General features: G+C 42.8%; 1 protein-coding gene across 1 annotated transcript in view; it reads left to right on the top strand.

Moving 5' to 3' along the window:
• LOC133483167 (guanine nucleotide-binding protein G(s) subunit alpha-like) overlaps positions 1 to 13,554 on the top strand; it is a 40,373-nt gene that overhangs the window by 11,845 nt on the left and 14,974 nt on the right. The window lies entirely within an intron of this gene.

The following is a 13,554-nucleotide window of genomic DNA, read 5'->3' as shown; positions in this document are numbered from 1 at the left end:
GTCTTGAACCTAGGTCCCCCATGGTTCGGCTCTATAACCCATGACATCATTCAAACCATTATCTAACAAACCGTCAAAGAGTTGCAAATGTACCATTCCCTAATGATCGGAATGGTACCAGTGCTGCCACAATTTGGGCCAGGAAAATGAATACACCTCCCTACGGGGCACCATTAGTTGCACAAAGCAAGATGCGCGTCTGATTTTGTTTCAGTAAACCACGATAGACATTGCGCCTTTTCTTGTCGCGTTCCCATTTTTTAGAGGATTATTTAACAGAACCTAGTTCATCAGCAAGGTACCTGAAATGCAAAGTTATTAAAAACTTTGATAACCACTAAGTACATACAACAAATTTGATTGACTCATCTTATCAATTGCTCAATATTGTTTTTAAATTGTAAAGAGACTTGGTAGACACCCTGTATGTTTGATCTTTAACTGATGAGCCCATTTGAACTCTGTTGCTAACCAAAACAGCAGCATCTCCTGAGGCATGTAAACAGTCTCTCAGAGGAATTAAAGTGTGGAGTCTTACACCACCATTGTAAGCGTGTTGCCTGCGTATTGAAGATTATCTTGTGTTATCTGGAGACAGCATCTTTAATGGTTATTTGCATTCCAGTAGACTTATCAGCCGGGCACGGTGAACCGGGTTGATGGTGCTTTTTGTTGGGGGCTATTTTCAGACGATGTTTTGAGGGAAGTTATTTAAAGCAGCAGCAGCATGTTTGCATCTTGACTGAGAATCATCTCCCCAGCTGGTGTTAATTTTAATGTGGCTACTTGTAATCAGGTCAGGTTCATGAATGTGTCACAATGTGGTGCAGATGATGCATCCTGAGAACTATATTTGATGATGCATCCTGAAAACTTGATTTCTCAGGTGTCCTCTTGTTTTTCGTACGTCGGCATCCAATTGGTGACAAATTGCGATTCGTGACGTGAGATTTGTCTGGTGTGTCTTCATGTCAAATTAATTGCTAATAATAACATCGACAATGGCGCCTGTGAGCACCAGGGAACCCACATAGTCATTCTTGCGCTATGCTGGGGTCCTACTGAGATTTTCTGGAAATGAGAACCATTTTTTGAAGTCCTGTAAAGCAAAAATTACGGTGGCCTGGATGTGCAAAACAATATAACAAATTGTGAAACACTTTACATTTCAGAAAACAAATGAACAAAAGCCGAAAGACTTTTACATTTCAGAAAACACATTAACAAAAGTAGAAACACTTTTACAAAAGACGAAACAAATTACAATTGAGACAACCCGGAAAGGGAACGTCCAACATTATTATTATTATTGCTGTTGGAGACATTACACGACTCACTTAAACAAGGGGAGACTTGCTAACCATCAAGGAGGCTACCTCTGACTTTTTTTGACCAACTTTCGCAAATCCGCTCAGTTTTTTCCCTGAGTTACTCACCGGACCGGCACTGGCGATGGAGGCGGCGCCACAGAGGGAAGCGAGCCGGCATCCAGGTGTAGCTCCGCAAGAGAGGATACAGATTGGCGTTTCCGTAGATCCACCTCGCAAATCTACGCTCCCTACCCAACAAAATGGACGCGCTTCATCTTCTGATAAAGACCAATAAAGACTTCGGACGTTGCGCCGCCATGTGCTTTACGGAGACTTGGCTTTGTGAGGCTGTACCCGATGGTGCCGTCATGCTTCCCGGCTTCCATCTTCACCGGGCAGACCGCAACATGGAATCATCGGGGAAAACAAAAGGCGGCGGAATATGCTTCTATATCAACGAAAAATGGTGTACGGACATCACGGAGCTCAGCGCACACTGCAGCCTGCATTTAGAGTTGCTGTTTTTGAACTGTAAGCCATTCTACTCGCCTCGTGAGTTTGCGTCATTCATTCTCGCCAGTGTCTACATTCCGCCTCAAGCTAACACGAACGCCGCACTGCTAATGCTCGCCGAACAAGTAAACGAAATTGAAAAAAAACACCCGGACTCACCCCTCATTATTTTCGGGGACTTTAACAAAGCTAAACACAACCACGAACTCCCTAAATACAAGCAGCACATTGACTGTCCTACCAGGGAAAATAACATTTTAGACCACTACTACACTGAATAACACATACCGTGCCAAACCTCGTGCAGCACTCAGCTTGTCTGATCACTGCTTAATTCACTTAATGCCGACATACACAGGCAAGAACTTGAATGCGTGAAACCTACAGTGAAAAAGTGGACCAATGAAGCAAAGATAGCACTTCAAAGCTTGTTTAGACTGCACAGACTGGAGTGTCTTTGAAAATTCAGCTGGCAGCCTGGATGAATATACGGACACCGTCACGTCCTATATTAGTTTCTGTGAAGATGTGTGTGTACCAACAAAGTCATTTTGCACATTCAATAACAACAAGCTGTAGTTCACTGCCAAACTTAAGCAACTTCGCCAAGCTAAGGAAGGCGCATATCAGAGGGGGGACAGGGCCCTGTATAATCGAGCTAGAAACCAGCTGATGAAAGAAATTAACATTGCAAAGTGAAACAATGCAGCAAAGTTGGAAAAACAGTTTAGCGCTAACGACTCTAAATCAGTCTGGCATGCATTCCAATCGCTGACCAATTACAAGCAACGATCACCCCAAGCTGAGAACAATAGCACACTAGCCAACGACTTGAATACCTTCTACTGCAGATTTGAAAAGGAGACTTTCACACCCCACACCTACGCAGCCGCACCACCGACCACAATCACACCTCTGCATTAACCATCCACGAACAGGATGTGAGACGCATTTTCAAACAACAAAAGATTAACAAAGCGGCAGGCCCAGACGATGTGTCCCCATCCTGCCTCAAAGTCTGCGCGGACCAGCTCGCTCCAGTCTTCACACAGATCTTCAATAGATCTCTGGAACTGTGCAAAGTACCATCCTGTTTCAAACGCTCCACCATCATTCCAGTCCCCAAGAAACCTACAATCTCGGGTCAAAATGACTACAGGCCTGTCGCCTTGACATCTGTGGTCATGAAGTCCTTTGAACGTCTCGTGCTGGACCACCTCAAAAGCGTCACAGGTCCCCTGCTGGACCCCCCTGCAGTTTTCCTACCGAGCGAACAGGTCATGCAGGTGATGCAGTCAACTTGGGACTGCACTTCATCCTAGAACACCTCGACAGTGCAGGGACCTACGCGAGGATCCTGTTTGTGGACTTCAGCTCAGCGTTCAACACCATCATCCCTGAACTCCTTTACTCCAAGCTTCTCCAACTCGGCGTCTCGTCTGCCATCTGCTAGTGCATTTACAGCTTCCTGACGGGCAGGACACAGCAGGTGAGGCTGGGGGAGACCACTTCATCCACACGCAGCATCAGTACTGGGTCACCCCACGGTTGTGTCTTCTCTCCGCTGCTCTTCTCTCTCTACACGAACGACTACAGCTCAATGCACCCGGCTGTCAAACTCCTGAAGTTTGCAAATGACACCACTGTCATCGGCCTCATCAAAGACTGTGACGAGTCTGCATATCGACAGGAAGCGGAACGGCTGGAGCTGTGGTGCGGCCGACACAACCTGGAGCTGAACACGCTCAAGACTGTAGAGATGATCGTGGACTTCAGGAGACATTCTTCGCCCCAGCTGCCTTGTGTCAACCGTCGAGACCTTCAAGTTCCTGGGAATTACAGTCTCTCAGGACCTGAAGTGGGCGACCAACATCAACTCCGTCCTCAAAAAGGCCCAGCAGAGGATGTACTTCCTGCGACTTCTGAGAAAGCACGGCCTGCCACTGGAGCTGCTGAGACAGTTCTACACAGCGGTCATCGAATCAATCCTGTGTTCTTCCATCACAGTCTGGTTTGGTGCTGCTACAAAAAAAGGACAAACTCCGACTGCAGCGGACAATCAAAACTGCTGAAAAGATTGTCGGTGCCCCCCTACCCACCCTTGAGGACTTGCACGCTGCCAGAACTAAGACAAGAGTGTGCAAAATCCTCTCGAACCCTCCACATCCTGGTCACCAGCTCCTTCCCTCAGGTAGGCGCTACCGATCAATGCAAACTAGAACTAGCAGACATTCCAACAGCTTCTTCCCTCTTGCAATCAACTTCTTAAACGGCTAACCTACAATTCCTTTGCAACATGCTGCCAATTTTTTTGTCTTGAGTACATACTCGTGCACTCACTGTAGTAGTCTCGCCACGCTGCACTATTTGCATAACTGTTGTTGACCAATACTGGCCACTCATGCCAGAGTACTGGCCACTCATGCCCCACTTGCACACTGACTGAGGAGTATCTGCAACATTTGCACAATCAACATTGTCCCAGATTATCGCGCTACTAATCACTTAAAACTGCATACACTCTTTGAAGTCTCGGCGCCCTTTGCACAATGGTCATTGCACCGGACTATTGCTATATTAGTCATTCAAATTGCTCTAATTGCTAGAGGACTCTGCATCTTTTTGCACAATTGTCAAAAAAAAATTAAATTGTATCGGCATTACCAGATAACGAGCAACCCTTTATTGCTCAGTGAGTTTTTCTCAATTTCTTTATGTCTCAAAAGTGTTCTCTGTCAATTGACTGTCTGTTGTCGTACTAGAGCGGCTCCAACTACCAGAGAAAAAATCCTTGTGTGTTTTTTGGACATACTTTGGAAATAAAGATGATTCTGATTAGGAATCCAGCGGATTTTCCTGGAAGAACACGCCCTTCCAATATTAATTGGCTCCTGGACACAAGCCACTTCACTATGATTGGCTGCTGTATCCTTGTAGAAAACGATCTACTGCTCCAGATGGTAAAAGAAGTATGTGACTTATTAATTGTGGTGGCGTTAATATAAATGCCATTAACCCAAAAGCCTGTCGAACACTGTGCAACGTGGTCTAACCTGACTCGACCCAACCATCGCATAAAAATAACGGTTGTCGACGCACATTGAGCTATTGATCACATGGACGCCCTGAACAGCGAGCCTGTATAGGCGTTTGATGCTCTATATACAATATATTGTACTTTATCACATTTCCTCAACCATAAAAAGATAGATTAATAGTTAAGGAAGAAGCAGGTTGTTAAAAAGAGACGATGCTCGGGAGAATTAAAGTGAAAGTGTGGAAAGGAAGCTGCGGGCTCCATTCATTTGAACGTACATTCTGGTCACAAACTTCGCTTTTTCATGCACAGGCACATTATACATTATGAATATAGGTTACTATTGATGTAAAACAACATTAGACGCTTTACATACTATTTACATATATGGCTTGAGCGGTGGCACGGCTCGTAAACGCGGTGGCACGGCTCGTAAACGCTGAAATGTATTTTCACCATAGGGCAAAGCTTCTGTGCATTTTGATTGAATGTAAACTGGGACGTTAAAACGCCATGCAAAGGAGATTATAATTTTAAATCTCGTCAAAACCAGTGGCCCGACCGATCGGCCGCTCAAGGAAACAGTTGCCAAACCACGCACACTGCGCCATAGTTCAGTCAGGTTCGACGGTGGCGCTCTGTGTGCGCCAGCCTTAACCGCCATAATACTAACCTTGACTCATCCTAAACTGCCTTAACCCCGAACCCTAGTCCTAAACCTAACCATAATAAACTTCTTAGTTTTTATTTTTAATTATATTTGGGATGGACATCTCGTTACATCTGTGGAGCCTACCCTCCCCGCGATGCAGGAGCCAATAATGTTGAAGCGGGGCGGGTCTTGCCGAGAAAGGGTGTGGGATTTCTCAGAATGTCTGTGAAATGGGACGTTCCCTTTCCGGGTTGTCTCAATTGTAATTTGTTTCGTCTTTTGTAAAAGTGTTTCTGCTTTTGTTAATGTGTTTTCTGAAATGTAAAAGTGTTTCGGTCAATTTGTTTTCTGAAATGTAAAAGTGTTTCGGCTTTTGTTAATTAGCTTTCTGAAATGTGCAAGTGATTTGGCTTCTGTTAATTTGTTTTCTGAAACGTAAAAGTGTTTCACAATTCTTTTGCACTTCCAGGCCACCGTAAAAAATAAATGTCTTGTAAATTTGACACCCCACATAAGTGTTGCTAACAACCGTGTCCAATTTTAATAATAAACAAAATATGAAGTATAAAATGTAGGGCTGGAACAACGAATCAATAAAATCGATAATCAAAAGTGTTGACATTATTTATTTTTGATTCGTTGTGTCAAGCAATTATTACGTCAGTCACCCGCTGTTTAACGCGATGCTCCCTGCCGTATAATACACCAGAAGAAGAGCAAAGTGTAGTGGGAGTAGTGCCATATGGATAGCGGGGCCGATGTTTTGGTTTTTTTTTTAAACAGGGAAGAGAAATTGGTCTAAAGTGTTTGCACATTTTTTTCTACACAATGCTAGACAATGCTTGCAAGATTTACAAAGCACAGCCCAGGAGTATCACTGGCATGACAAGGCACTTGAAACAAAAACATGTTTTTGTTTTACCCTCTTGTCTCCTGCCAGGTCAATTTTGCAAATGAAAATGTGTTCACAATTACCTTACCTGGATAAATAAAGCTTAAATAAATGTTGCCGTCGTTGATGAGAGAGAAGCAATTTGGTGAAAGTCACTTCAGAGTGGATGTGTACAGTTTGATAGCAATAGATACTGTAGATAGTGATCAATACTCCAAGTAAGACGCAAAACGTTCTTGCTTCAAGCTGTTTATTTGTCACTCCCAGTTGTAGTTTACTTTAAAACGGACACGTAAAACAAAAATAGTTAAAAAATTAACTAATATGCAGTAAGAAGGCATGGCACGCCGTAACAAAAAAAAAAAAGTACCACCGTTTCTGCGTTAATTATAAACTTTCAACAAAACCAAACGGCGCAGCTCCGAGTGTTATATACTTCTGATATATAGTGAACCCCCGCATACTCGCGCTTCAATCTGCGGTTTTTCGTCCAATTTTTTTCTTCTCCATTCTTTTTCCTTCTATTGGTGTTGCGCAGGCACTCACTGCAGTTAATGAGACGCTATAAAGCAGCTGTGCCAGCCCGCAGCCCCAGTCCACATGCTGGCTGTCAAGTTGGACTTAAAAAAAAAAAAAAAAAAAAAAAAAAAAAAAAAAAAAAAAAAAAAAAAACTCCCCCCTCCTGGCGCTTCAGTCTTTCTCATCATGACGTGTGTACTCATGACACAATGAGGCACTTTAAAGCGGCCATGCCAGCAGACTATTCAAAGGTAAGATGCATTTTCAGGGTGGAGGCCAAGCGAGCTAACTTGCTCCATGTCGCAATTGCCCCTAATATCCTTAGATGTGAACAAAAGCGCTCAAGTTCTTATATAGTGGGGGAGGAGCGACGTTTTAGTCACACCCCGAAAATCTGAAAAACAAACTGAAAAAACAGTTAAATGCTATATCTCAATTGAGTACTACATAGGTCTCAGTCTTTACACATGACTTCAGCAATTATCTGAAAACATGTATAATGCATTCAGAAACAAATCTCTGAATTCACTCTATGGGGTCTTTAAGTGTGTTTATGTAACCTGCGTTTGGCTGGGAACCAGTCCAGAGTGTATCCCGCCTCTTGCCCTAAATCAGCAAGGATTAGGCTTCAGACCACCTGCAACCAGAAGGACAAGCATTATAGAAAATGGATGGATGTTTATGTGACGTGTCATTTGTCATCCTGAGTCCCCCTCTCTGGAATGGCCGTCACTTTATTGACTCGCCTCAATTTAATTGTATCACACTATAATTTGAAAACGTATGATAGCTGGGATAGGCTCCAGCACGCCCGCGACCCTAGTGAGGAGAAGCGGCTCAGAAAATGGATGGATGGATTACACAAACAGGTTACACAATATTACAGTCACAGTTATGTCAACTATTACTCTCCTTTGACGATTTCCTAATGAAAGGTTTCCGCTGCGCGCTGCCAATGAGAGCCTGCGCTGGTCACATGAAACACATTGAGGGTGGAGGCTCACAATGAACACGCGCAAGGTTGCCAATTTCTGTTCCTCTTCTGTGTTTCACACGTCCTTGTCTGCACGTTTGTCAAAAAACGATCATTTGAAAAAATGAGACAATGGAAAGGATTTACGTCCTTATCCTAATCTCTCAGCACGTAATTACCTCCACCAAGGAGTTTTATGAACACTCTGTTCCGTGGTGCTGGTTGACATCCAAAAGTAAAATGAAAGTAAAATAAAGTATAACTACAAACCCTGACAAAAGCATAATGAAGTGGAAACAAGAAGTGTTGTGGCATTGTTTTTGAGATTGCAGGGTGAAATCTGCATAGGCTACTAGTGTGGACTGAATGAGTGGCAACAATGGGGAAATAAAATGGCAGTATTTTGAGGGTAATAGCCCATCAGCAACATATTAAAAAAACAAAACAACAACTATGAACTAGTTCGTTTTTGGACCAGTGAACATAGTTGAAAATTTTGAATGGCCCATCTTGGACACCTGGGGGCAGTATAAGACAAAGAGGTAGATAAACTTTTGAGAAGTTCAAGTCCTCAGCTCATCAGTACGGCAGTAATATAAGTCATTCTTCACAGAGGATAAAGAATATACTCTATGAGTGTTGATGCACCATTTGTGTTCAATCCGTTGCTTAAAGCAATGACTTTCAACTGGTGTGTCGGGACCCAAAAGCGGGTGGGCAACCCATTTTGGGTGGGTCGCGTACAGCTTACTTAATACAGTAACGAGACGCGCCAAATTCCCACATGGAAAATAATAAGTGACAGTGTCGCTGCCTCTCGCTTAGGCAACTACTTTACTCTGGAAAGAGATACCGTAGCTAGCCAACGTCATGGCAAGCAATATGCTTTTAGTCGTACATCAAACTCAATTTAAATTATTTTCAAACTCAATTTAAATTATTTTTAAACAAAATATGTTCTTTATTTGGCGGCACAGTGGACGACTGGTTAGAGCGTCAGCCTCACAGTTCTGAGGACCCGGGTTCAATCCCCGGCCCCCCCTGTGTGGAGTTTGCATGTTCTCCCCGTGCCTGCGTGGGTTTTCTCCGGGCACTCCGGTTTCCTCCCACATCCCAAAAACATGCATTAATTGGAGACTCTAAATTGCCCGTAGGTTTGACTGTGAGTGCGAATGGTTGTTTGTTTGTATGTGCCCTGCGATTGGCTGGCAACCAGTTCAGGGTGTACCCCGCCTCCTGCCCGATGACAGCTGGGATAGGCTCCAGCACGCCCGCGACCCTAGTGAGGCGAAGCGGCTCAGAAAATGGATGGATGGATATTTAAAAACAAAAAAAAATTCTTTTTTCAAGAATTGCCCATTTGCCCAAGTGCTGCTTTTTCTGAAGTGAGTTGAGTTCACTGCCACCATACAGCGCTCGTAACTAGAAATTTTGTTTGCAAGTCAAAGCAAAAAAAAATCATCCAAACGACTCTTATCTTACAACTCCTAAGTAGAGTCACTCATATCTCAAGGCACAGCTGTGTTTCTATGTGAAAATCCTCTCTGATTTCATACAATTTCCCCCTTCCTTTACCTATTTTAGAAGTGTTTTTGGGACTTTTTTAGGGATAGTTTGTGATTCTTTGGAAAATACAACCAGTAAAGTGCCTGGTAAAGGCCCAAATTCCCCCCCCCCCCCTACTTGTATCTTCCTTTTCTCCTCCTCCATTATGGATCCAATGTTGGGCTGGGTGGCCAGACTGGAAGTGTGCTCCCCTCCCCAACTCACCGCCCCACCCCTCCTTCTGTGTACTTATGTAAACGGAGAAGCAGCGAGGGGAGAGCTATTTTCAGCTCAGGCGGGCTTCAGCAGGAGAAAGCGGGAGCGAGTGTATCGGTGTTATTGATGGAAGGTTGTTGGCGTTAGATGAACACGTCCACCCTTGATCAACACGGGAACTGTCACGGCACCCCCAATTTCTTCACACTCACACTGGTTTTTAAGCCTGTTTAGGTGTGCCGTCACTTTATCATGCAACACTTAATCATTGCAACTTTCCAGACTTTACTTTACTTTAATTACTTTTAAACACTATTTATTTTTGTTTTTGTGCAAGGTGGTGGTTATCAGTCACACATACATTGCACGCGTGCATGTACGCAAGCCTGCCATTCCCTTTTAATTTTAAATCTTTTTTTGTTTTTTTACCCCATGTTGTTTTTGTTTTTTGGTTTTTTTGGTTTACACTGTTGTTGGTGCTTTTTATTTCTATTGTGCAAGGTGGCAGTTGTCATGAATAACTAGCAAGAGATCAGTCACATTAATTATAGGATACTACATTGCACGTGTGCATGTGCCTCTGCGTGTGTCCAAACATGGCATGGATTTTGTTTTTGTTTTTACGGTATGGATGAGTTCTAGCCAGAAGAGGTGGCTGGGGCATCTGATTCGGATGCCTCCCCGGTGAGGTGTTCCGGGAATAAGCATATTTCTTCTGAAATAAGCATGGGCGTCCATGAAAAAGACGTTGCTAGGATGGCAGCATATGTTTCTCCAAAACCTGTATGTACCTTTCAGCATTAATGGTCCCTTAACAGATGTGTAAGTTACCCATGCCATTGGCACTAACACAGCCCCATACCATCACAAGTGCTGGCTTTTGAACTTTGCGTCCATAACAGTTCTTTTCCTCTTTGGCCCAGAGGACACGATGTCCACAATTTCCAAAAACAATTTGAAATGTGGACTCATCGGATCAATGAACACTTTTCCACTTTGCATCAGTCCATCTTAGATGAGCTCAGGCCCAGAGAAGCCGGTGGCGTTTTTGGATGTTGTTGATAAATGGCTTTTGCTTCGCATAGTAGAGTTTCAAGTTGCACTTGCACCGAACTGTATTTTCTGACATCGGTTTTCTGAAGTGTTCCTGAGCCCATGTGGTGATATCCTTTACACATTGATGTCTGTTTTTGATGCAGTGCCGCCTGAGGGATCGAAGGTCACGGGCATTCAATGTTGGTTTTCGGCCTTGCCGCTTACATGCAGTGATTTCTCCAGATTCTCTGAACCTTTTGATGATATTAAGGACCATCGATGATGAAATCGCTAAATTCCTTGCAATTGTACGTTGAGGAACATTGTCCTTAAACTGTTCGACTGTTTTCACACGCACTTGTTCACAAAGCGGTGAACCTCTCCCCATATTTTCTATGGCTTCTTTGACTAAACAATTCAGGCAAGCTCCTTTTATACCCAATCATGGCACCCACCTGTTTGCAATTAGCCTGTTCACCTGTGGGATGTTCCAAACAGGTGTTTGATGAGCATTCATCAACTTTTTCAGTCTTTTTTGCCACCTGTCGATAGCGGGCTATATTCTATTGGACTGGGTTGGGTTGTTCTGTCCAAAGCTAATTACCATGGTCCTCCTAAATTCGTCCCCCGAATCATGCCCCCTCTCTATTAGGCTGTATTTATGGTGTTTCAAACGACACAGTTACTATTGTTTGGTTTCAAGTGTCACAGTTCGGCAGCCAAAATAGAATATAATGCATGGAATAGGATATCTTCAGATTGGAATCTAGCCTCTTCTCTACCAAATATGGACAAAAATTTGGTAGGTATTGAATATCTGCGCACAAGACGATTACCCCGTTAATGCAAGCTTGACGTCATCAAAATACATCGATTGGAGATGTAAACACAACCTCGTCTGCACAAACAACAAACACACACACACACAATCTTCTGTAATTCTAAACAACAGCGCAAGCACAGACAAATATGATCGAAATATGCACGAAGAGATAGGTCCATCATTAAAGACCATGTAAAGTGAATTCAGAGATTTCTTTCTAAATACACTATACGTTTCGAGATAATTGCTGAAAATGGTCAAAGACTGAAAACAATACAGTACTAGATTATGAAGCTGTAGTGTTAAACCTTTTCAGTTTTCAAATTTTCATTTTTTTGTTTTTGTTTTTTCCCTTTGGGGGGGGGATAAAACGGTGCCTTTTGATACACTTGGGAGTCTGGCAGGAGTCTCCCTACCCCACTATATAAGAACTTGAGCGCCTTCGTTCGCATCAGTGGCTATCCGGCGCAATTGCGACTTCTACCTCTACAGTGTGCAATTAGCTTGCTAGCTATGCCTACACCTTAAAAATTTATCTTCCCTGGATGCCACAATTTACAGAACAGCTCGGTGTTATTTAAATTCCTAAGTGTTATGTATTTTGTGTTATTCAAGCTACTGTAATATGTTGGAATGCAAAGCATTGTGGTTATATGACTAGAAGGAAGTATGTGTTCAAATGCCTGTCATGCGGTGTGAGGAATGACGTGTGCCACTATGTTTGATAAACTGATGACTTTCCCATGTCTCTTTGTTATGTGGACCTACACACTGACAGAACAGCAAGCGAGCAGTTGGCGCTGTACATGAGCGAACCTACGGAAGTCTGTTAGCTTGGGAGCTAGCTGGTGGCTAGCGTCTCTCGTTGGAGCGTGGAAAACCTTAAAATAACTCGGCGGGATATATTCCAGCCACCGGAGGCTTCAAAGGGATATATTTTTGCAGTTCAATCTTGTAGGAATGTGCAAGCACAAGAGAGGTGTGAGAGGTAGTGGTATTTAATTGACAGTTGACAGATGTGCGGGGTGTTGCTTCGTCGCTTTGAGCGGACACGCCCACAGCGTCAGGAGAGCAGCGCTAACGGCTTGATTTTTCACCATTTTGAAGCCTCATTTCATATACCGTAATTTCTCATGTATAATGCGCATTTCCCCCCCAAAAAAATCAATGGTGCGCATTATACATAGGTATAGGGGGAAATGGAACAAACTTTCCCATTTTATAAATGTATGCCGCCATCTAGAGGTTATGAAAAAGCGGTATACGTTCATTTCAATATGCCACCACCACCTAGAGGTTATGAGAAAGGTGTACACTTTCATTTTAATATGCCAGCAAAAAGGTGTAGCTTATAATTTTTTCCAATATGACAGGGGTACCTATGACTGCATGCATGTAGTTTACATACCCTGACAGAATTTGTGAATTTTCTTTTTTTTTTTTTTTAAATACGACTGATGACTGAACAACAACCATCATTAATTAATCATTGTGGTTATGTCTTGTTTGATGATGATGCTTGACAGTTTAATTTGAATCCCATTAAAATAAAACTAAATGTGTTTTGCCTGGCCCTTCATGTTTTCTTTAAAGAATTATACCCATCTTACAAATTCTGCCCGGGTAATCAAACATATGAGCACAACTGTGTGTTTTCTCATTTACTAAATGAAAGTAGGGCAGTGAATTTCAAAATAAGAGCGAGTAAATAAAAATAATTACATGTTCAAATAAAGTGCTTAACTTCAGAGTAATTCTTTGAAAAAACTAACAAAATAAAGATAATACTTATTGTTTTGATCATATGGGTAGAAGAAAAATCATGCATTGTAAAAATACATTATACATAGGTAGAAGGGTTTTCCAGAATTTTGTGGTCAACTTTGGGGGTGCGTATTATACATGAGTGTGCATTATACACAAGAAATTACGGTACTTGGCAATGTTTTTTAATCAATTACATTTGCCAGGGTTGTTAACACTATGTGGTGTGTCATATTTTCTATACATTTATTTTCACTTTACACGGACTTTAAGTC

Source organism: Phyllopteryx taeniolatus, chromosome 9 (assembly GCF_024500385.1).
Source record: "Phyllopteryx taeniolatus isolate TA_2022b chromosome 9, UOR_Ptae_1.2, whole genome shotgun sequence".
Classification (NCBI taxonomy): Eukaryota; Metazoa; Chordata; class Actinopteri; order Syngnathiformes; family Syngnathidae; genus Phyllopteryx; species Phyllopteryx taeniolatus.
Note: the sequence above shows the minus strand (reverse complement) of the source record. Positions and strands in the feature narration are given on the sequence as shown.